Source organism: Gnatocerus cornutus, chromosome 6, assembly GCF_029298725.1.
Source record: "Gnatocerus cornutus isolate USDA-ARS CGAHR chromosome 6, icGnaCorn1.1, whole genome shotgun sequence".
NCBI classification, from domain to species: domain Eukaryota; kingdom Metazoa; phylum Arthropoda; class Insecta; order Coleoptera; family Tenebrionidae; genus Gnatocerus; species Gnatocerus cornutus.
The window spans coordinates 16682585-16708175 of record NC_142238.1 but is presented as its reverse complement, the minus strand read 5'-3'; the positions used below and the strand labels follow the sequence as shown (position 1 = coordinate 16708175).

The window sequence follows — 25591 nt, the reverse complement described above, 5'->3', positions numbered from 1 at the left end:
AATTTGTGTCATTTGATCTACAATTTTGCAATTTGACAGAGTTAATATACGATTAAAAACTAGTAATTTCCCTAAATTTCATAGCAGTAGCACTAAAATTACCAAAATTACGAATTTTTAGGGAGGATTATTTCTCCTCGTAATGTCTTGCTTCACCTTGAAAATAAAAAATTCTAAAATTTATGTTTTTCAATTTCCAATTTTGCAATTTAGCAGAGTCAATAAACGATTAAAAACTAGTAATTTCCCTAAATTTCATGGCTATAGCACTAAAATTACCAAAATTACGAATTTTAAAGGAAGGATTTCTCATATTTTGGTTTCGTTTTCAAAATAAAAATTTCTAAAATTTGAGTCTTTCGATCTACAATGTTTCAATTTCGCAGAGTTAATAAACGATTAGAAACTAGTAATTTTCCCAAATTTCAAAGCTGTAGCGCTAGAATTACCAAAATTACGAATTTTAAAGGAAGGATTTCTCATATTTTGGTTTCGTTTTCAAAATAAAAATTTCAAAATTTGTGTCATTTGATCTACAATTTTGCAATTTGACAGAGTTAATATACGATTAAAAACTAGTAATTTCCCTAAATTTCATAGCAGTAGCACTAAAATTACCAAAATTACGAATTTTTAGGGAGGATTATTTCTCCTCGTAATGTCTTGCTTCACCTTGAAAATAAAAAATTCTAAAATTTATGTTTTTCATTTTCCAATTTTGCAATTTAGCAGAGTCAATAAACGATTAAAAACTAGTAATTTCCCTAAATTTCTGGTTATAGCACTAAAATTATCGAAGTTATAAATTTTTAGGGAAGGATTCTCATATTTTAGCTTCGCCTTGAAAATAAAAATTTCTAAAATTTGAGTCTTTCGATATACAATGTTTTAATTTCGCAGAGTTAATAAACAATTAAAAACTAGTAATGTCCCCAAATTTCATAACCGTAGCACTAAAATTACCAAAATTACGAATTTTTGGGGAGGATTATTTCTCATATACAGGGTGGCCCATCTAAGACTTTCGGGCTCAATATCTTTGTCATTTATGAACGGATTTTTCTAAAATTTAAAATATAATTTCTTGAATAGGTAAGGGTGATGTGACATTACCAGCGTCATCCTTGTCTTAAAAATGTTAATTTTACTTGTCTTATTTTAAATTTTAATTAGTTAAGATTTATGTCATTTTATAAAACATCAATAATTATCCGAGTGTGCCAAAACTCAACCGTCTAGCTAGTCAAGTTGCCGAGAAAAAGAGAAAAAAGACCCTCAACATTTCCAAAAGACGCAAAATCATAGTCGACTATGAAAAAAATAATTTCCCACGCCCAATTTTGGACATCCCTGCGTTCGGTCTGTCAATAATCGCTGACGTCAGTGACGTTCTTGACATTTGTAATATTTCTCATTTGAGGTTATGTTTACTTTTGAGCATGATGATGAAAATCATTGATTTAAACTTGCGCAGAACGATTTATCTCGATATTTTGAAATTGGAAACTAATCACAATGCATCAGGCAACGTTTTGGTGCAAAAAATGCGTAGGCACAAGGAAATGTGAGTAAAAAAACTTGTTGAAAGTTGGTTATCACCAGAAAAATGATTGCAGATTGGTTTGCTATGAGGTGCAACTAGAATTCACGACTTCTTTAGAAATGTCACTGGTTTATTGGAAATGGAAATTCAGTGACACGTATGCAGTGAAGCGATTTGACTCATTTATGATTGCATTTACGTTAAAACAGTTATTTCAATTATGATGGAGACAGAATTAGCTGATTTCATCCTTTTTCGGCAAACTTCTTTACTGCGCCTATAAAATGTATGGTACTAGATACTTTTAACATTTTTCTTTTGTTTAATAATGTCATTAATCCAAAGTAGATTAAGCTCGAAGCTCCAATATGTGAACTGCCGTAGTCAAGAAGTCAAAATTGGTTCACAATACGTATGAAATCTAGGACACGTAGTGCTGCTATCGAAAAATGCTGGTGCAGTCGGTATAGTTGGTATGCAAAAGTAACGAAGAATGCTGTATCGTTGAGTAGCTTAGAACCTACAAGAGCAACGGCAAAGACAAGCTTACCCATGTCAAAACGGAGTTTTGTGGTATTTAGTGGCTATGCGACTAATAAATTCGTATGTTTCAATTATGATTTGTAGAAACAAAGTCGAATCGACAAATGTAGGCACAATTCTGCACACTTTCAAGACCGCCATGCTAAAAGGTGTTATCATGAAAGTTTTTTCAAGTCCAAATTGGTCGTACAGTACCATTAATATTCCGTTTCGAAAGATTAGCAAATGAAACTTTGAATAGGAAACCAACTAATGATACCAAGACGTATAAGTAATATAGAAATCAGATACATGTACTTACCGACAACTAAGCGGTTTTGGATCACCAAAAACGCATAATAGTGAGTTACATTTTCTAAGGTCATTGCAAATTGTAGGAACACTGTTTACATCTGATATTTCAGATTCGTGTTTTCGAACTGAATATGGTGCATGATGTTGCGAGTTGTATTTGTAGCTTCAACAAACCTTGCGAACTACCTAACGATCTAGGACCACTATACCCCCTCTATTATCATATGAAAAATGTGCTTGCACGGTATCAAGACAATTTCTCACTAAGAAAGAATAACGAGTCAAAGAAGTAGTGCAAGAAAAAAATGAAACAAAATGACAATGAACATCATTTATAACTGCGTTCTAATGAAAATTGCACACATGATATTTCTAACAAAGTATCGTCGGTCGACTCTTTCAATGGGATATAATTCTTTAAACAACCAATTAATAACTTGGACGAGTGAAAAAAGACGAACAAGACTGAAAGCAACACACTGAAAATGATGCAGTACTTCAACACGGACTGTTACTTTCAATATTGAACCTGTTTTTTCTCAATGAACCGCTAAAAGATGCAAACATGTAAAGGACTCTTATTGACACCCTATCGTACCCTGCTGAAAGCATTAAGAACGATTGCAGAACGTTCTGGACGGTGTTGTTGACCACCATGAACGACTATGCCACTTGGATTCTTCTAACATGGGTGGATATGTTTGACGGACAGTAACCAAGCTGCTAAAAGTGCAAAACCCTGCTTGATGAATTCGATGATGAGTCGCCGTCAACATGATATGGTAAGTGTTCAGCGAAGGCAAGTGACTAGTACCATCGAAGCAATTGTTCCAGTTGAAAGCGACAAGCGATTTGCTCGGACCAAGGGACCGCAAATTCATTCTTCACCATCACAGAACATATTCAAAAACTTATGCTGCCCCTAATTGTTTGTGTCCATTTCGTTACAAGAAAGTTCAAGAAATGAGTTGCTAGTAAAAAGAAAAGCCAAATCTCATCGCATCGCCAACAAACAAAATGGTAGTGACCAAACGCTTACAATATTCCAACATTATTTGCACTTGTTATAAATGTTCAAAGTACAGAGTACAGTGTAAATATCTGATACATTTGTAAATTTTTGTACATTCGTTCATTACTATTGTAGAAAATATGGTGTTACATTGCTATAATTGTCACTGGTATAGTTTATTCACTGTTAAAACTTTGTACCTTACAATAAAATACCTTGTAACAAATTATTTGTTAATCAAAGTAAATCAAAGTAAAGTAGTTTCCTGAAAAAGGACGAAATCTTGTGATCATCTAATTCTGTCTTCATCATAAATGAGATTACTGTTTTAACGCAAATGCAATCATAAATGAGTCAAATCGCTTCACTGCATACGTGTCACTGAATTTTTATTTCCAATAAACCTGTGACAGTGCTAAAGAAGTCGTAAATACTAGTTGCACCTCATAACGAACCATTCTGCAATCATTTTTCTGGTGACGACCAACTTTCAACAAGTTTTTCGCTCACATTTCCTTGTGCCTATGAAATTTTTGCACCAAAACGCTGTCTGATGCATTGTGATTAGTTTTCAATTTCAAAAGATCGGGATAAATCGTTCTGCGCAAGTTTAAATGAATGATATTCATCATCATGCTTAAAAGTAAACATAACCTCAAACGAGAAATATCACAAATGTCGGGAAACGATGCTCGGTTCAATGCATTGTGATTAGTTACTAAAAGATCGAGATAAAAAATCGTGAATGTGCATGTTTAAATCAATAGTCCTCATCATAATGCTCAAAAATAAACATAACCTCAAATGAATGTCACAAATGTCATGAATGTCACGGATTCATCAACAAGTCAGGGATGTCCAAAATCTAAACTCGCTGTAGAAGTCAATTGTTTCATAGCCGACTATCAGTTAGTATCTTTTGGAAATGTTGAGGTCCTTTTTTGTCTTTTTCTCGGCAACTTGACTTGCTAGACGGTTGATTTTTGGCACACGCGTATAATTATTGCTGTTTTATAAAATGACATAACTTTTAACTAATTAAAATTTAAAATAAGATAAGTAAAATTAACATTTTTAAGACAAGGATGACGCTGATAATGTCACATCATCCTTACCTATTCAAGAAATTATATTTTAAATTTTGGAAAAATCCGTTCATAAATAACAAAGATATTGAGCCCGAAAGTCTTAGATGGGCCACCCTGTATGTATTTCTTGCTTCACCTTGAAAATAAAAAATTCTAAAATTTATGTTTTTCAGTTTCCAATTTTACAATTTGACAGAGTTAATAAACGATTAAAAACTAAAATTTCATGGCTATCGCACTAAAATTACCGAAATTACGAATTTTTAGGGAAGGATTTTTATGAAATGATCGAAAAAAAATGTTTTTTAAGAACAAATATCTGCAAATAAATTTTTAACTTTTAACTCTGTCCATGTCCGCCAAAATAAAAATTACATAAAGGTAGTAAATCCGTAATATATTAAGAAGAACATTTTAATGATCTGATGCAAGAAACGTCTAAAAAATAACTTTGAATGAGCGCATTGGTTTCCTGCAATGTAATAATAAAATAAATACTAGTTGATTAAACTCCTACAATGACAAAAAAATTATTATTAACGACAATTTTAGGGGTGGCTACAATTGTTGTGAGACTCTATGCAGATAATAAATTATAAAAAACGGATTTCATTTTTATTGTATGTGACCCCAAATACGTGCAGTTGATGCTCTTATTATTATTACAGCGCTTGTAAACACAGCCTTCAGGGACAAATTTGCGGGGGACAAATTTTCAAGGGGACGAAAATGCTTGGGAACCAATTGCCAGGGACGAACTGCCGCAAATACTATTTTTTCGTTGGAAAGCCCTCTCTGTAATAAATTCAGGCCCTTTGTGTCCCATAACGCGTTTTTAAAGTCCCGCTATATAAATTGGGCCATCAGCACCGGGCTCAAGAAAGATGTATAAATATTTTATTAGTCTTCTTTATATTCCCGAATATGCTCTTGGACGAGAAACTTGTTCAAATCGCATTGGATGTGAGGGAGATTGATCACTGTACCACGCGTGTTCCAAGAAAATTTGTCTTTAGCCCTCGCCGCAGATTCTCCCTTGCAATCTGCATTGTAGCTTCGTGGGGTATTTGTCACCGGTTTCTGGATTGATGACTCGGAACGTGTCGTATAAACTTGTTTACTCTTATGATTCTATTTTGAGCTGGAGTTAATTCCGGGGTGAAAAATTTCGATGCAACGCGACATAAATCCGAATTTGCAACGCGGAGACAAGGTGTCTCCAATTTAGCACAATCAGAGGTCAGATAGTATGTGAGGACAGTCAATGTTCCCATTCATAAAACGCAGTAAAAGTCACCTAAATGTAGAATCAGTGATTGATTTACGACGCTGCGATGGTTATAAAAGTTGCACGTAAATAGCTATGGAGGAAACATGGCCGAGTATGTGTTAGATGTAGCCAGTAAATCATTATGCTCAAGCACACAATGGTCACGGTTCTGGTCCATGTATTGTGTCTTTGATAGCTAATGGAAAAGTTTCAAATTGTAATGTAACGGTGAAAATGCTTTGATTCGGTCCGAGCCAAAGATAGTGTTTTGCTTTGTGGAGCCAAAGCGGAACAATACAGAGCCGCATTCAAAAAATACATCTTCTTTGGATATTTATTTCAGGGCTGGTTTACAGCAGTTTTGTGCGAGAAAAGTTGAGTGGTGTAGTTCAAATTTTTTGATATCTTTTATGTAAAGTAAATTGTTGTTTCTAGTCCAAGAACGACGCCTAGAAGTATAAATTTGACATCCATTTTCTTAGGATTTATGTGAATCTTTGCAGAAATGCACAAATTTTAGCAAAATTCGATTTTAAAGCGAACCAAAAATTATCCACATTCCTCGCTAAAATATGTATATTTATAGAACAACAGGCACAAATTTTAGATTTTTTTTTAAAGACCAAGCAAAAATGTCCGACATTCTTCACTAAAATTCGTAATTTTGGTAATTTTTGTGCTACAACTACGAAATTTGGGGAAGTTACTATTTTTAGGTCGAGTATTAACTCCACCAAATTTCAAATTTGTAGTACAAAAAAAAACAAAATTTTAGAAATTTTTTTTTGGAAAACTAGCAATAATTTTCGACATCCTTCACGAAAATTCGTATTCTTGGTAATTTTAGTGCTATAGCTATAAAATTTGAAGAAGTTACTACTTTTAGACGTGTATTGACTCTACCAAATTTTAAATTTGTAGTACAAAAAACACAAAATTTTAGAAATTTTTCTTTTGGAGAACAAGCAAAATTTCCGGTTACTTTCACAAAAATTCGTAATTTTGGTAATTTTAGTGCAACAGCTATTAAATATTGAGAAGTTACTATTTAGGAGTCATGTATTAACTTGACCAAATTGCAAAATTCTAGAGCAAAAATACAAATTTTAGAAAATTTTCTTTTGGAGACCAAGCAAAAATTTTCAACATTCTTCACAAAAATTCGTATTTTTGGAAATTTTAATGCTACAGCTATGGAATTTGAGAAAGTTACTATTTTTAGGACGTGTATTAACTCCACCAAATTTCAAATTTGTAGTACAAAAAACACAAAATTTTAGAAATTTTTCTTTTGGAGACCAAGCAAAATTTCCGGTTTCTTTCACAAAAATTCGTAATTTTGGTAATTTTATTGCAACAGCTATGAAATATTAGGAAGTTACTATTTAGGAGTCATGTATTAACTTGACCAAATTGCAAAATTCTAGAGCAAAAATACAAATTTTAGAAAATTTTCTTTTGGAGACCAAGCAAAAATTTTCAACATTCTTCACAAAAATTCGTATTTTTGGAAATTTTAATGCTACAGCTATGGAATTTGAGAAAGTTACTATTTTTAAGACGTGTATTAACTCCACCAAATTTCAAATTTGTAGTACAAAAAACACAAAATTTTAGAAATTTTTCTTTTGGAGACCAAGCAAAATTTCCGGTTTATTTCACAAAAATTCGTAATTTTGGTAATTTTATTGCAACAGCTATGAAATATTAGGAAGTTACTATTTAGGAGTCATGTATTAACTTTACTAACTTGCAAAATTCTAGAGCAAAAGATACAAATTTTAGAAAATTTTCTTTTGAAGGCCAAGCAAAAATTTTCAACATCCTTTACAAAAATTTGTATTTTTGGAAATTTTAATGCTACAGTTATGAAATAATGCTACAGTTATGAAATTTAAGGAAGTTACTTTTTTTGAGACGTGTATTAACTCCACTAAATATTAAATTTGTAGAACAAAAAAAAACAAATTTTAGAAAATTTTCCTTTAGAGACCAAGCAAAAATTTCCAATATTCTTCAATGAAATTCGTAATTTTCGCCATTTTGGTGCTACAGCTATGAAATTTGGGGAAGTTACAATTTTCGAGTCGTGTATTAAATTGCAGATTTGTTGAACGAAAAACACAAATTTTAGAAATCTTTTGGAAATTACCTAAGCAAAAATGTTCGACATCCTTCACAAAAATTCGTAATTTTAGTAACTTTAGTGCTATAGCTATAAAATTTGGAGAAGTTACTATCTTTAAGACGTGTATTAACTCCACCAAATTCCAAATTTGTACTACAAAAAACACAAAATTTTAGAAATTTTTCTTTTGGAGAGCAAGCAAAATTTCCGGTTTCTTTCACAAAAATTCGTAATTTTGGTAATTTTATTGCAACTGCTATGAAATATTGGGAAGTTACTATTTAGGAGTCATGTATTAACTTTCCAAATTGCAAAATTCTATAGCAAAAGATACAAATTTTAGAAATTTTTCTTTTGGAAACTAACCAAAAATTTCTGACATCCTTCACTAAAATTCGTAATTTTGGTAATTCTAGTGTTACAACTATGAAATTTGGAAAAGCTACTATTTTTGAGTCGTGTATTAACTCCACCAAATTGCAAATTTGTAGAGCGACAGACACAAATTTTAGAAATTTTTAAGTATTACCGATTCACGTTCGGTAGAAGAACTAATAGATACTTTTGTGTCGCTACGTTGAATTTCTAAAATAACTAGGAATTAAACATTGGCATCATTGTTTATCAAATAAATTTGTCATTCAAATTTGACAATATAACGAGATGGAATCACCTATTACAAGCCAAGCAGTTTCAAAAGGAAGAAAACAGGATCGGAAGGAACAAAGTCAGAAATTTACGGTTAAAATCAATTTCGCAAAGCACACCAAACAACTGGAAAAATTTTAGTTTCACACTGCGAAAAATTAATTAGGCAAGACTGGACAGCACTCATGGGAGACGCAGCTGTAGACAATATTCCTTCAATCATTGTAACACTAACACAGTCAGATTCAAAAGATAAAATCGATGAACTAGTTGAATCTGATTCGGAGCTCTGATGATTTTCTTCTTTTTCGTTTGGAAAATAAATATTTACCTTTAGTGACAAACCAAAAACTGTCATTTGGATGACATCTGTTTTACAAGACATTACACTAGAAAAATTATAACCTTAGTTACACAGCTCAAAAATAAAAGTTACTAAACTTAGTTACTTCTACCGAACGTGAATCTTTAATAAGTACAAGTTACTACTCTCCACAAATTTGATCCTGATTTGGCATTAAAATCACCAGAAGTACAAGCTTTAATAATTTTTTTATCCTTTATCTTTAGAAATAAAATATTATTATAGATATAATCGTGATAAAGTCGAGCTTTTATCGTTAAAGAGCGTTTTTTTGATCGCAGATCTGAATTCATTAGCCCAAAATGTACTTTTCCCGGTCCTGTCCCCCCAAATCTCTAACTACACAACACAAACTTTGCGTCCACATTTGGGGTCCCCAATCGCAGTGATTACTGTTTTGGTCGGTCCATATCAATGCCCCCGTTTGAGATTATAGGTAAAATTAGTGGACGCCCTAAGACCTTATAATTTGCAAAGCTGGTACCTCGCATTCCCAATGCCCTGGCAACACGATAGGAGGATTAGCTTCGGAGGTGGGATTAGTTTTGGGGTAACTCAAACAGAGGAACTAATGGGGGCGTCATATACAACCCGAAAATGTAGAAGTAGATCAACGCAGCTGGCGGAAATCAATCGCGAAGAAATCGAACGTCACTTCATTTCAGTCCACTCACCTGAAACAAATAAAAGAGCGTTATACATACGGAAAATAAAAGAAAAAGAAAATCAATTCCAACACAATATCAAAAGTTCAATTAGTTTTTAATAAACGCGGCGAGATGAAAGGGAAATTCCAAATCTCGCGTTCGGATATTTCGTGTAATGACACTATAAAACTTTCCAATAACTTGATTATCTGTTAGATATGTTCCTTTCAGAACGTGGATTAGTATTCAGCACGGGATCTTGGCAGCACAACTCGATGTACAGATAAAACGTGGCTATCGTCGAACTTCCCAACCACTCATTTTCTGATCAAGCAAACTTTTTAATGGACGTAATAATCCATAATCAACCCGGCGCATCCGCCATTTCTCAAAAACCCTATTAGAGTTAATTGGCCCAAAAACGGTAACATATCCCGAATCTTGTTCTGGTAACTTTGCCAAATTAACTTGGAAAGTTATTTCGTAAATAGCTATATATCAGCAAATCAGCACGAAAGCGCCCATGCAAAAAATCAAACTCGTACAAATAAACTTTTTCAATATGGGTTGTAATAATCGGCACGAAACGACAAGTTTTAATGATGTTAAATTGTCCGTTCTTTAGAGGAGATTCTACAGTTCGCATACAAAACCTGGAAGTTGCATTCGAGCCAAGTTTTCTAGTTCTGTTGGACGAGAGTGCAGAATGTAAATAATAGGGACGTTTAAATAGGTCGAAATGAAACGAAGACTTATAGGAGAAAATAATGGAAGTGAAACTTAATGAGAGTTTGCACAAATAACAAGAAATATTTAAAAGCAATGAGAGAAATTATATGAGATCAAAGAAAAATAAAGAAACTGTGGAAATCGTAGAGGAAATATAAAAGGAATCTAATTGAAAAGACAGAATTTAGAATCGCAAGAAAAGCCTGAAGAAAATTTGAACAATCTATAATCTAGAAAGTCTAAACACGATCTAAGAATTTTTTTCCTTGGATTCCTCTCTCAGCCTTTTCTTTTAATGCTCTTTTCAAGCGGTTTCGATATTTATCTAGAATTTAAGATTTCACTATTTTTAGTTAATAAAAGAAAGAATTTTCGAAAATAAGGTCAATAAAGAATCAAAACTGTAAAAAATTAAAATTTATTGGATTTAATTTACCAAAACTGCTAAAATTCTAAATCGACAGATTAAAATCTTAAAGACCAAGTAAAAATTTCCTAAGTCGTTCATTAAAATTCGTAACTTTAGTAATTTTAGTGCTACAGCTATGAAATTTGGGAAAGTTAGTATTTTAAGTCTTGTATTAAACTCCTCTAAATTTGTGGAACAAAAAACACAAATTTTAGATTTTTTTTTTTTTGGAGGCCAAGCAAAAACGTTCGACATCCTTCACTAAAATTCGTAATTTTGGTAATTTTAGTGCTACAACAGACATTTCGGGACGTTAGTATTTTTAAGTGGTGATTAACTCCAGCAAATTTGAAATTTGTAGAACAAAAAACAAAAATTTTAGAAAACTTTCTTTTGTAAGCCAAGCAAAAATGTTCGACATCCTTCATAAAAAATCGTAATTTTTGTAATTTTCGTGCTACAGCTATAAAATTTAGGGAAGTTCCTATATTTGAGTCGTGTTTTAACTCCACCAAATTTTAAATTTGTCGAACGAAAAATACAAATTTTAGCAAATTTTCATTAGGAGGCCAAGCAAAAATATTCGACATCCTTCATAAAAATTCGTAATTTTGGTAATTTTAGTGCTACAGCTATGAAATTAGAGGCAGCTATTATTGTAGGGTCGTGTATTAACTCCACCAAATTGCAAAATTGTTGACCAAAAAACACAAATTTTAGAAATTTTTATTTTGAAAACCACGCAAAAATTTCCGACGTCCATCACTAAACCCGTATTTTCAGCAATTTTAATGCTATGACTGAAAAATTTTGAAAAGTTACTATCTTTAAGTCATGTATTAACTCCACCACATTTCAAATTTGTTGAACAAAAAATACAAATTTTAGAAAATTTTCAATTGGAGGCTAAGCAAAAATATTCGACATCCTTCATAAAAATTCGTAATTTTGATAATTTTAGTGCTACAACTATGAGATTTGGGAAATTTTTAGTCGTGTGTTGACTCGACCAAATTATAAATTTGTAGAAAAAAAAACACTAATTTTAGAAATTTTTTATTGGAAAATGAGCAAAAATGTTCGACATCCTCCACTAAAATTCGTAATTTTGGTAATTTTAGTGCTACAACTATGACATTTCAGGACGATAGTATTTTTAAGTAGTGTATTAACTACAGAAAATTTCAAATCTGTAGAACAAAAGACAAAAATTTTAGAAAACTTTCTTGTGTAAGCCAAGCAAAAATGTTCGACATCCTTCATAGAAAATCTTAATTTTTGTAATTTTCGTGCTATAGCTATAAAATTTAGGGAAGTTCCTATATTTGAGTCGAGTTTTAACTCCACCACATTTCAAATTTGTTGAACAAAAAATACAAATTTTAGAAAATTTTCAATTGGAGGCCAAGCAAAAATATTCGACATCCTTCATAAAAATTCGTAATTTTGGTAATTTTAGTGCTACAGCTATGAAATTAGAGGCAGCTATTATTGTAGGGTCGTGTATTAACTCCACCAAATTGTAAAATTGTAGACCAAAAAACACAAATTTTAGAAATTTTTATTTTGAAAACCACGCAAAAATTTCCGACGTCCATCACTAAACCCGTATTTTCAGCAATTATAATGCTATGACTGAAAAATTTTGAGAAGTTACTATTTTTAAGTCGTGTATTAACTCCACCACATTTCAAATTTGTTGAACAAAAAATACAAATTTTAGAAAATTTTCAATTAGAGGCCAAGCAAAAATATTCGACATTCTTCGTAATTTTGATAATTTTAGTGATACAACTATGAGATTTGGGAAATTTTTAGTCGTGTGTTGACTCGACCAAATTATAAATTTGTAGAAAAAAAACAAATTTTAAAAAATTTTTATTGGAAAATGAGCAAAAATGTTCGACATCCTCCACTAAAATTCGTAATTTTGGTAGTTTTAACGCTATATCTATGAGATTTGAGGGAGTTACTATTTTTGAGTCGTGTGTTAACTCCACTAAATTACAAATTTTTACAACAAAAAACACAAATTTTAGAAATTTTTCTTTTGTAGACCAAGCAAAAATGTTCCACATCATTCATTAAAATTCGTAATTTTGGTAATTTTAGAGTTATTGCTTTGAAATTTGAGAAGGTTGCTATTTTAAAGTCGTGCATGAACTCCACTGAATTCTAATATTGTAAAGCATAAAACACCTATTTTAGAAATCAAAAGACAAAATTTTGTATTTTTCCCTAAAATAAAAAAAGTGCCGGCAGATTCACAGTAAATTTAAATCTAGGGAATCAAAAAATCAAACAAAACCAAGAAACCTTAAGATCTCGGTGCCCATTTCCAGAAGCTCGCCCCTCATTCCACCTCTGAGCGAAACTAAAAAATTTATTCAGATCGATTTTGTACTAACATGTACCTGAACCTATTATCCTTTTTAATTATTCATAAACACAGTAATTACTCAATAACCCACGCGAAAATAATTATCGAACGAATTCAGGCAGTTTTGTTCCTGACACCTCGAATATAAAGTCTCATGATTAAGTTTTTCCAACAAAATTGACTCATGGTGTCTAAATCCGGCATGCAACTATTCATTACTCCAAACTTGAACTCTGAAACCCATAACTTGTCATCTGCGGTCTGAAACTAGGAGCTGAAGTAAATCATTACTGGATGTCACAACTCGGAAAATCCAAATCTGAAAGTACTTTAAGTAATGAACTCTGTAAAACAGGTTTTTTGCTTCATACGATCTAATCCTCGTTCCCTCGGCGTTTTCATCAAAAATACAATATCTTTCAATCCCAATAAAGTAATAATGCGCAACATATCACTAAAGTAAGCGAGTTGACAAAAATTGAGTCTACGAAGGGAGCGTTATTACGCTCAGGCGTTTCGTGTCACAGATTTTTGGAGATTTTATAACACGTCGCTTGAAGGGATAAATTATTATGAAGGAGCAAAAGAATGGGATTGAAAATTAAATACGGAAAAATAGTTAGAATACTGCAGAGAATCTATCAGAAATCTGACACTTAATTTATTGTTAAATGAAAATTCGCTTGCACAAAATCACTCCTCGGGCATTTCTACTTTTGTATGAAGTTCCACCTGTTGAGCAAATGCATAACTTTGCTTCGTACATTTAGCATTAATAACTACCATGAAAAAATGCCCAATATTATGTGAGAATCATCTAAGAAACGCGAAAGTTGCGAAAAATAAAAATTTCTGAAATCTCTATTTATTGTTCTAAAATGTTGTACCTTGGCACTTTAGAAATAGTAACCTCACCAAATTTCATTGATTCATTTAATTTTTTGATCGTCCCACTTCTAATTGAACAGACAATCTAGCCATAATTTCGTCGAGCGCGCCAACTACCTTGAATGAAGAAACAGACGAAACTACTTAAATAGATTGCGCGGATAAAAGACAGTGTAAGGACAGAGTAGAAAGCTTCCAATTCGGCAAACTTTCAGATCGATCGCAAACTAAATGGTTCTAGGTCTAACGTTTGCGCTTATGGCGAATGGCACGAAAACTAGGCTCTTTTCGGATCGCCGCATGTTAACGAAATTACTTCCTCGCACCTCGAAAAATCAATTTTGAAAATAAAATCAGTTTCGCTGTAACGGCCACAATTATCATTATCACAATGACAAATTTTCTGCGTGAGCTGCTACAATTATCGTACCTCATGCGTGGAACATTATTTGAATACTGGCTTTGTTTTAATAATGTATGTGTTGTTTACTTTACATTTGGAAACACGATTCCGGAAGGGCGGGGCTGTTATTTGTTGCACTCAAATTTAAATCATTACAATCAGCGGCGATAATTATTATGTAATCGGAGGTTTCTAATACCGGTCAATAAAAGCTCAATTATGAAACTTTCATGCAATATTCGTTGTGGCTGATTCTGATAATTATTTTCGATGAGTGAAAATTCGGTGTTTACATTTTACACTAAATTATTTGTTACCTTTTTTGGGAATTATTTATTTATATGGAAAGCTGCGATGATCAAAGTCGGGAAAATAATAATTGATTTCGTACAAATTGCCCAAATTAGTGTGGAATATAAAAACTGAAAGCTTTTTGAGAATTTAATTTACTAGGCGGTTTTCATGTTTGTTCATTGGACTAATTAAGGCTGTAATTTGTTCAAATTTCGATTTTGCGGATTGTGTCAAAACATGGCAAATTTTTTAAGATAAGCGAAATTTTTCTGTAATGTTATGTGAGAATCATTTAAAAAATGCGAAAGTTGGCGAAAAATAAAAATTTCTAAAACCTCCATTTTTTGTTCTAAAATTTTCTACTTTGGCACAGTTAATAAGCACTTTAGAAGTAGTAACCTTCCCAAATTTTATTGTCATAATTTAAAAACTAACAAAGATACGAATTCAAATAGTAAAAAGTTGAACGATTTTTGTTCGACCTAAATTGAAATTTTCTAAAATCCAAGTTTTTTGGTCTAAAATTTTGTACTTTGGCACAGTTAATGAACGCTTTAGAAGTAGTAACCTCACTAAATTTCATTGCCATAATTTAAAAAATCACAACGATACGAATTTTTATAACAGAAAGTTGAAAATATCTGGATCGATCTAAAATCAAATTTTCTAAAATCTGTATTTCGTATTCTAAAATTTTGCAACTTGGCACAGTTATTAAACACTTTAAGCTAGTATTCTCCCCAGATTTCATTGTCATAAATTAAAAACTAACAAAGATACGAATTGTAATAGTAAAAAGTTGAACGATTCTTGTTCGACATAAATTGCAATTTTCTAAAATCCAAGTTTTTTGGTCTAAAATTTTGTACTTTGGCACAGTTAATGAACGCTTTAGAAGTAGTAACCTCACTAAATTTCATTGCCATAATTTAAAAAATCACAACGATACGAATTTTTATAACAGAAAGTTGAAAATATCTGGATCGATCTAAAATCAAATTTTCTAAAATCTGTATTTCGTATTCTAAAATTTTGCAACTTGGCACAGTTATTAAACACTTTAAGCTAGTATCCTCCCCAGATTTCATTGTCATTAATTAAAAACTAACAAAGATACGAATTCTAATAGTAAAAAGTTGAACGATTTTTGTTCGACCTAAATTGCAATTTTCTAAAATCCAAGTTTTTTGGTCTAATTTTGTACTTTGGCACAGTTAATGAACGCTTTAGAAGTAGTAACCTCACTAAATTTCATTGCCATAATTTAAAAAATCACAACGATACGAATTTTTGTACTTTGGCACAGTTAATGAACGCTTTAGAAGTAGTAACCTCACTAAATTTCATTGCCATAATTTAAAAAATCACAACGATACGAATTTTTATAACAGAAAGTTGAAAATATCTGGATCGATCTAAAATCAAATTTTCTAAAATCTGTATTTCGTATTCTAAAATTTTGCAACTTGGCACAGTTATTAAACACTTTAAGCTAGTATTCTCCCCAGATTTCATTGTCATAAATTAAAAACTAACAAAGATACGAATTGTAATAGTAAAAAGTTGAACGATTCTTGTTCGACATAAATTGCAATTTTCTAAAATCCAAGTTTTTTGGTCTAAAATTTTGTACTTTGGCACAGTTAATGAACGCTTTAGAAGTAGTAACCTCACTAAATTTCATTGCCATAATTTAAAAAATCACAACGATACGAATTTTTATAACAGAAAGTTGAAAATATCTGGATCGATCTAAAATTACTATATATATAAAACGTGTACAGGCGGAGCGCCTCTAATAAAACGAGAATACCGGCGAACGAGTTACGTAGTTTTGCGCGAGTACCTTCTTTCACCGATTTTTTCTCGACACTTCCGCCGAGCTTTTCCAAACGTACACTTTCCCGAGATTCCGGTGGTTGTGGTTTGGTCCTTTTCCGATTTTTGCTTTTCGCGTGAGCGACTTTTGAAAGTCGTTTTCGTTCGTCCGCCTTTGCTGACGTGGTAGATGTTTCAAAATGCTTTAATGTTCGTGGGGACAAAACCATAACCATTGAGTCGAGAGAAGTCATAAAGATGCAGTAAACATTTCAGAAAAGGGTCTGATTTTTTGTACACACAACATGTACGGTAGCGGCTTTTTTTCTCGGCACTTATTTAAATCGGTTCGAGCAACGAAGGAAACATTAGCGGAGATTGATTTATTAATCGAATTCGACTTATTTTTAATACAGGATCTCTTTGACCATCAAGGTGTGTTTTGGGTATGTATGCGTAACTTACACAAGAAAATCTTTAAGCATATTTCAAAACTTCAATTTACAAGCGCGAATTCATTGTTTAATCACAGATTATTATCATTTGATGGACAAACATTTCTTGATACTCTGTATAAAAAATTTGCATAAATACCAAGTATCTAACAGGCTATTTTTAAGGATACTTATGCGAAAGTACAACAGATAAATGAAATGAACGTGACGATTATCGAATTTTATTACGACTCGGTCGATTTTTAATCGTTGATATTAGACAGACTAAAAATGCGGGAAATCTTTACACAAAAGGAGTAAAAAATAAGAAAATTTCAGAATCTGCTAATTTACTGGTTTAATGCTTTTGTATAGTGAGTACTGCAATTAAGCCATAAAATCACTATTTGGTACCTGCTGCAACTGTAACTTGACAACGGAGCTTCAAATACTGCCCGAGTGTTATGACCAGTATTTTTTACGTCTCTTCTTGGGATCTGAAGTGGTATCTAAACAAACTGCCCCTTCCGGGTGACGAAGACTTTATTACTTAAAGCATAATCAAAGAAACGAACGTGTAATCAATTTCGACTTTCTAAATTTTAATCCATTCCCGACCTACTATAACAATATACTACAACAATAGCGTTTCGAAACAATACGATTTTTCATTAATTTGTCGCATATTGGGATATTTCTCGAAACAGTTACGGATGGAAATTTTATTGCAAGCGTGTGATTTTGGTACAGGGAGAAGTTACAAAAAAAATCTACAAATGAATCCTAACTTATTCTGTTCTGATGATATAAAAAATATATTCTTCATTGTATAATAATGAATGAACGGATAAACAACTGGAAGAAAACAAAAAAATCTCAAGGAGCCTGTTCGGCGCTTATTTTAAATATGTAGTAGGGGAGAGGGGGGCATAGTGGGGTACTTAACATTCAATTAGCCACGCATGTTAAAATAATAGAAATTAACAATTTTTTTTTACTAAATATCATAGACTAATGTATTGCGGATGATTTTTGTTGAACTTTTTTTGATTTCCATAAAAAACTTACGACTTGTGAGCATTATTTTAAAAAATGGGATTTGCCCCGCTTTGCCCCGCACATAGGGGTAAAGTGGGGTACCCTATGGAGAAATCAAATTTTTGAATTACTGTGTACCTACTTAGAAAAAGTAACATTTTAAAATTACTTAGGTATCAATGCCAATTGCACATAAATGAGCAGGTTCATCATAATTAGCCACAACATTTGTATGACTAAATTTGAAAAAAACTTGCTCCCTAACTTCGCGAATTTTTTAACGAAAACACTGAATTTCACATTTTGTTTTATAAAACATATAGGTTTTCACATTTTGTTTTATAAAACACACGTGGTTAACTGTCAACTAACAACCAATCAAAACACGCTATTCGACTTTTTTCACAGCGTTTGATTTGAGCAGCAGGAGTGTTACCCCGCTATGCCCCGGTACCCCACTATGCCCCCCTCTCCCCTACACAATTTTGATACATTTTCAATGTCAAGTAGCAAGTTATTTTTTTGAAAGTGTCAATTCTTATCGAAAGTCAAAGCAGACGTAAAAAGGATACTATATACTTACAGTTAACAAAATTTCAACAGATAAATTAAATTGATGCGATGAGTTTAAATTTTGGTGAACATTTACGATTCGGTCAAATTTTTAATCGTTGTAAGACAGCAGATATTAGAGGGATTAAACAAATTAAGCGAATTTACCGATGTCTTTCGGAATGAGAAAATTTTAGAATCTGCTATTTGGTGGTTTTGTTCTATTGGGTAGTGACTACCCCAATTAAGCCATAAAATCATTATTTGGTATCGACAACTAGAAGTTCATAGCCGAGCTTCGAATGTTGTTCGATTCTTTCGCAGGGTCTGTAGTAATTTGAGAGAAACTAATGGAATTAATGATGTACGATCGAATAAAATAATGTTCATTACGAATGAACCGATAAACAAATATGAACTCAAAAAAAACAATAAATTAACAAGAGATAAAGAATGCGAAACTTATATAAAGAATGCGACCGGACATCCTGATGGTCGTTTTATTGTAGTTTAAAAAAAAACGTTGAACATAAATACCCCAAAACGTAAGTACTATTTACGACTCGGCCGATTTTTAGTCGTTCTAAAGCAGTAGATATTAGGGAGACTAAAAATGCAAGGATGTATGGCTTAATTGGGGTACTCATTACACAAAAAGAGTAAACTATCACACTACATAATTCTTAATTAGTTTTGTTATTTACGACAAGTATCGACATCACTCCACACCCTTTCTCACCAGAAAAAACTGACCATCTTGATGGTCGTTTTATTGTAGTTCAACAAAAAAAAAACAGAACCCTTGGACAAACCCCAAACCGTACATCTACAATTACACGATGTTTATACAAAATGTTTAAATACATAAAATATAGTTTACGGTAGCGGCTTCTTTTCTTCGAAAGAAACTGCACTTATTAAAATCTGTCCGAGCTCTGAAAAAAACACAATTTGACATTAATTAATTACGAAAGTTTACTCTCGATTTACAAGAAAATTGATTTTTTACGCATGTTTCGGGTACAAGTATTTGCTTTGGGTGTGCTAAATGAGTTCTTTAGGTCCTTATTTCGGTAAAAATAAAATATTTCGGAAAGTACAGGCAATTTCTGAGTTGGTGTCCTCTAAGTCATAAAATGGGGCTGCTGAAAATCAGTAATAATCACATCCTATTTACCCGACTTACGATTTTCTTTTGTGAATGTGGTACGGGTACGACTCTTGACTAAGTGTTCTCCATCTTTCTTCATAACTTATGATAACAGGGGTTAGAAAAGGAAAACAACAAACCACCAAAACGGTATCGATAATAGAACAGCAGTAACAAAACTTATTCAAAAAAAGTTGGCAAGAATAACAGAATTCGCCTTCTGCATAAATTTTCATTTAAACATAGAAATAAAATAATACAAAATAAATAGAATATTAAAGTCGCAATGATGTTATCGGGGATAATTGAAGTTACAAAATTTATTCAATTTTTTGCTGTCGGTTTTGCGTTTGAGAAGCTGTGGGACCTGTCATGAGTTCCAACTATTTTATGATTTAGCGGACACTAACTTAGAAATCGCCTTAATTACTGTGGAATTCTATGAATTGAACTGTCGTCATAAACGAAAATTATCAACAGCAGTCTTTCTTCAAAAACTGCGAATCTATTGTGTAATTGCATAAGTTCAAGAAAGAGCGATACCCGAGATGTTAACCTCCCAGAAAAATCACGAGAAAATCAGAGAAATTAATGAGAAATCACTTGAAAATTAGGGTCAATCAATAGGAGATAAGAGGAAATCACTAGATCAGGGAAAGTTAGACGTGATCATTAAAAAATCAGGGAAAAATATTAGAACATCACAGGCCAATCAAAAGGAAATCAGAGGAAATCACTAGGATATCAGGGGAAGTTAGACGAAGTCATAAGAAAATCAGGGAAATTTGGACGAAATTATAAGAAAATTCTGAGGAAATTAGACAAAAATAAATACAAAGAAATTAAGGGAAGTTTGGCGAATGCCATTTTTGAAAAATTTGACTTCTGAGATCAATGTTCCTGGGAAATCAGTGTATCAGTCTTAGTAAATCACTATGAATCAGAGGAATTCGTTACGAAATCATGGAAACTTAGACGAAATAAAAAAAATCAATAAAATTTAGACGAAATTGTTGGAAAAATCATTAGTACATCAGGAGCAATCAATAGGAAACCAGGGAAAATCAGACGAAATCACAAGAAAATCAGGGAAAGTTAGACGAAATCTAAAGGAAATCAGGGGAAATTAGCGAGGAAATAAGAGGAAGTTAAGTGTTGAGCCATTTTTGAGAAGTATTAATCTCTGACAAGTCATGTCATCAATGAGAAATCACTAGACAATGAGAAAAAATCATTAAGATATTAAGACATTAAGATATCAATTGAAAATAAGGAGTTAGACGACATCAAAAGAAAATCAGCCTCTGGTCAATACCAATTTATGAATGAATAAACTTAAACAAATAGTTCGTTTCCAAACAATGAGTTCCAAAATATAAATTATTATTGTAGCCCATTTATAATTATTGCTGAAATATCAAATTATTTTTTTGACTCGGCCATTTTTCTGTATGTCCGTTTCAAATATGGCAGCGAAAATCTCAAACACTCTGTGTGAATAATAATTCTTATTATCGGGGATTATTGAAATGCAATGTTTATTTGCGAATTAATGAATTTATTCATAGAAACTCACCAATTTATATAAATTCGCGAGATTCTGTTATCTTTTTTTCTTGATATGACGTGATGTCCAAATGAGAGACTACACCGTGTGACTTATATTTTTTCTTCTTTGATTGTAATAGAATTTGCAATGGACTCGGAAACCATTAAAGGCGCAGCCTGCCTGATTTATGAATGTTCTGCGTAGTACTGTTAAATTTTAAATTGCGAAGCCCGTTGGTTATTTTTTTTAAACCTTTAACTCTGTTTTTTTTTTCAAAAAATTTTCAGAAAATTATTTGTATCAGAGTTTCAAAAATCAAAAAACACAAAATATGAAGTTGATTTAAAACTTTCTTTACTAAATGTTAAATGACAAAATACAATTAACTAGGTGGCCCCGGAATTCTGTAAAACTCGCCTTTTTTGTTTCATAATCTAACAAATAAACAATCCCAAATTAATATCCAACGCCACGGAAAAGCGAGGTCCACGAAAAAAGCCAGTCTACAGAATTCCGAGGGCCACCTAGTCAAATTTTCTAAAATCTGTATTTCGTATTCTAAAATTTTGCAACTTGGCACAGTTATTAAACACTTTAAGCTAGTATCCTCCCCAGATTTCATTGTCATTAATTAAAAACTAACAAAGATACGAATTACTATATATATAAAACGTGTACAGGCGGAACGCTTCTAATACCGGCGAACGAGTTACGTAGTTTTGCGCGAGTACCTTCATTCACCGATTTTTTCTCGACACTTTCGCCGAGCTTTCCCAAACGTACACTTTCCCGAGATTCCGGTGGTTGTGGTTTGGTCCTTTTCCGATTTTTGCTTTTCGCGTGAGAGACTTTTGAAAGTCGTTTTCGTTCGTCCGCCTTTGCTGACGTGGTAGATGTTTCAAAATGCTATAATGTTCGTGGGGACAAAACCATAACCATTAAGTGGAGAGACTCAGTTATAAACATCTCAAAAGGGTCTGATTTTTTGTACACACAACATGTACGGTAGCGGCTTTTTTTCTCGGCACTTATTTAAATCGGTTCGAGCAACGAAGGAAACATTAGCGGAGATTGATTTATTAATCGAATTCGACTTATTTTTAATACAGGATTTCTTTGACCATCAAGGTGTGTTTTGGGTATATATGCGTAACTTACACATGAAAATCTTTAAGCATATTTCAAAACTTCAATTTACAAGCGCGAATTCATTGTTTAATCACAGATTATCATTTGATAGACAAACATTTCTTGATACTCTGTATAAAAAGTTTGCATAAATACCAAGTATCTAAGAGGCTATTTTTAAGGATACTTATGCGAAAGTACAACAGATAAATGAAATGAACGTGACGATTATCGAATTTTATTACGACTCCGCCGATTTTTAATCGTTGATATTAGAGAGACTAAAAATGCGGGAAATCTTTACACAAAAGGAGTAAAAAATTAGAAAATTTCAGAATCTGCTAATTTACTGGTTTAATGCTTTTGTATAGTGAGTACTGCAATTAAGCCATGAAATCACTATTTGGTACCTGCTGTAACTTGACAGCGAAGCTTCAAGCTACTACTGTATTTTTTACCTCTTTTCTTGGGATCTGAAGTGGTAAACAAACTGGACCGCCGCTTTCGGGTGACGAAGACTTTATTACTTCAAGCATAATCAAAGAAACGAACGTGTAATCAATTTCGTTTTTTTAAATTTTAATCCATTCCCGACCTACTACAACAAAGTCGTACTTTATTAACTCTCGAAACCGTAGCGTATCATTTTTCATTAATTTTTCACATATTGGGATATTTCTCGAAACAGTTACCGATGGAAATTTTATTCCAAGCGTGTGATTTTGGTACGGGGAGAAGTTACAAAAAAAACATATCTACAAATAAATCCTAACTTATTCTGTTCTGACGATATAAATAAAATATTCTTTATAATTTAATTCTTAATTCTAAATCGACATCACTGCATTCCTGTTCACACAACTAAAACAACGACCATCACACAGCGATAGTCGCGATAAACAAATATGAACTGGACGAAAACAATAAATTAACAAGGGATTAAGAAGTCCTGATGGTCGTTTTATTGTAGTTTAACAAAAAAAGAAAAGGGAACCGTTCATCATAAATAGGTACCCCAAAACGCAAGTACCATTTACGACTCGGCCAACTTATAATCGTTCTAAAGCAGTAAATAGATATTAGACGAGACTAAAAGTGCAAGTGTGTATGACTTAATAAGGTACTTATTACACAAAAAGAGTACATCATCTGAGTTAGTTTTGTTATTTATGAGTATTTATAAGTACCGACATCCACTCCACACCCTTTGTCACCAGAAAAAAAAACGACCTTCAGACATGGATAGTCGGGTGGCACATTTTACCGATGTTTTTCATCAATAACAAAATCTGCTATTCGGTAAATTGGTACTATTGTGTAGTGAGTTTTAAAGTAATGCCGACAACTGTTCAAGCGGAGATAAGAAGGAGGTATATGAGAATTGGATAAATAAGAGTGACTTTGCTGTTCGCAATTTTGCATACGCTACGCTTCGCCTTGCTACTACAATTTAATTGCTCGACAAAAAGTAGCACTTTTCTGCCGTCTAAAAAAATCTATTTTTTCAAACGTCAAAAATTTGACAGTTTTCACGACCGAACTATTCTATTCTATACTATTCTCGCTTCTTTTGCCCTTTTGCCGACGAGTTTCCAAACTAACAAAGTGGCGGGTTTTCGTCCTCTTCGGCCGTTTGATTTTCGCAAAATCAATTTTTAAATATCGCGGTACGTCGGTCGTCGCGGGGACAAAACCATAACCATAATGTGGAGAGAGTCATAAAGATCTATCACCGTTCCAAAAAAGGGTCTGATTTTTTGTATACATAACAAGTACGGTAGCTGCTTTTTTTCTCGGCACTTATTTCAATCGGTCCGAGCAACGAAGAAAACATCGACGGAGATTGATTTATTAATCGAGTTCGGCTTATTTCTAATACAGAATCTTTTTGACCGTCAAGGCATGTATGTGTATCTTACACTTGAACATCTGAAAGCATGTTTCGAAACTCCTCTTTACAAGCGCGAATTAGTTCATTTGATGAACAAACATTTGTCGACACTCTGTATAAAAAATTTGCATAGATAGCAAGTATCTAACGAGGTCTTTTTTGAAATTTCGACTATCAAAAAATAGATTGCCGTGATTTTATCGAAAGTCAAGGCAGATCTCCACGGTCCACACCCATCCTCACCTGAAAAAAACGACCATCAGACAAGCGACTGGTGAATTTTACCGAATTTGCTAATTTACCGGTTTAATGCTTTTGTGAAGTGAGTACTCTAATTAAGCCATAAAATCACTATTTGGTACCTGCTGTAACTGTAACTTGACAGCGGAGCTTCAAGTGTTGCCCGAGTATTATGACCAGTATTTTTTACCTCTTTTCTTGGGATTTGAAGTGGTATAAACAAACTTGACCGCCCTTTCTCGGTGACGAAGACTTTATTACTTAAAGCATAATCAAAGAACCGAACCTGTAGTGAATTTCGTTTTTCTAAATTTTAATCCATTCCCGACCCACTACAACAAAGTCGTACTTTATTATCTCTGGAAACCGTAGCGTATCGAGACAAATACGATTTTTCATTAATTTTTCGCATATTGGGATATTTCTCGAAACAGTTACCGATGGAAATTTTATTGCAAGCGTGTGATTTTGGTACGAGGAGAAGTTACAAAAAAAAAATCTTCAAATGAATCCTAACTTATTCTGTTCCGATGATATAAAAAAATATTCTTCATTGTATAATAATGAATGAACGGATAAACAACTCGAAGAAAACAAAAAATTTTCAAGGAGCCTGTTCGGCGCTTATTTTTAATATGTAGTACACAATTTGATATGTTTTCAATGTCAAGTAGCAAGCTATTTTTTTCAAAGTGTCAATTCCGACTAAATATCAACAAACAGATTTGCACAATCTTATCGAAAGTCAAAGCAGACGTAAAAAGGATACTATATACTTACAGTTAACAAAATTTCAACAGATAAATTAAATTGATGCGACGAGTTCAAATTTTGGTGAACATTTACGATTCGATCAAATTTTTAATCGTTGTAAGACAGCAGATATTAGAGGGATTAAACAAATTAAGCGAATTTTACCGATGTCTTTAAAAATGAGAAAATTTTAGAATCTGCTATTTGGTGTTTTGTTCTATTGGGTAGTGACTACCCCAATTAAGCCATAAAATCATTATTTGGTACCGACAACTAGAAGTTCATAGCCGAGCTTCGAATGTTGTTCGATTCTTTCGCGGGGTCTGTAGTAATTTGAGAGGAACTGATGGAATTAATGATGTACGATCGAATAAAATAATGTTCATTACGAATGAACT

General features: G+C 32.6%; 1 protein-coding gene and 1 long non-coding RNA gene across 9 annotated transcripts in view; one reads left to right on the top strand and one right to left on the bottom strand.

Annotated features, from left to right (window-relative positions):
- kug (FAT atypical cadherin kugelei) overlaps nucleotides 1-25591 on the bottom strand; it is a 273159-nt gene that overhangs the window by 78739 nt on the left and 168829 nt on the right. The gene's annotated exons all lie outside the window — the stretch shown is intronic.
- On the top strand, nucleotides 1344-3621 carry LOC148173429 (uncharacterized). Of its 2 annotated transcripts, XR_015770252.1 has the most exons (4): nucleotides 1344-1564; nucleotides 1617-2427; nucleotides 2491-3162; nucleotides 3215-3621. It is a non-coding gene; the product is annotated as an uncharacterized LOC148173429 (long non-coding RNA). The 2 variants fall into 2 exon arrangements; XR_015770251.1 differs by having other exon boundaries at nucleotides 1347-2427.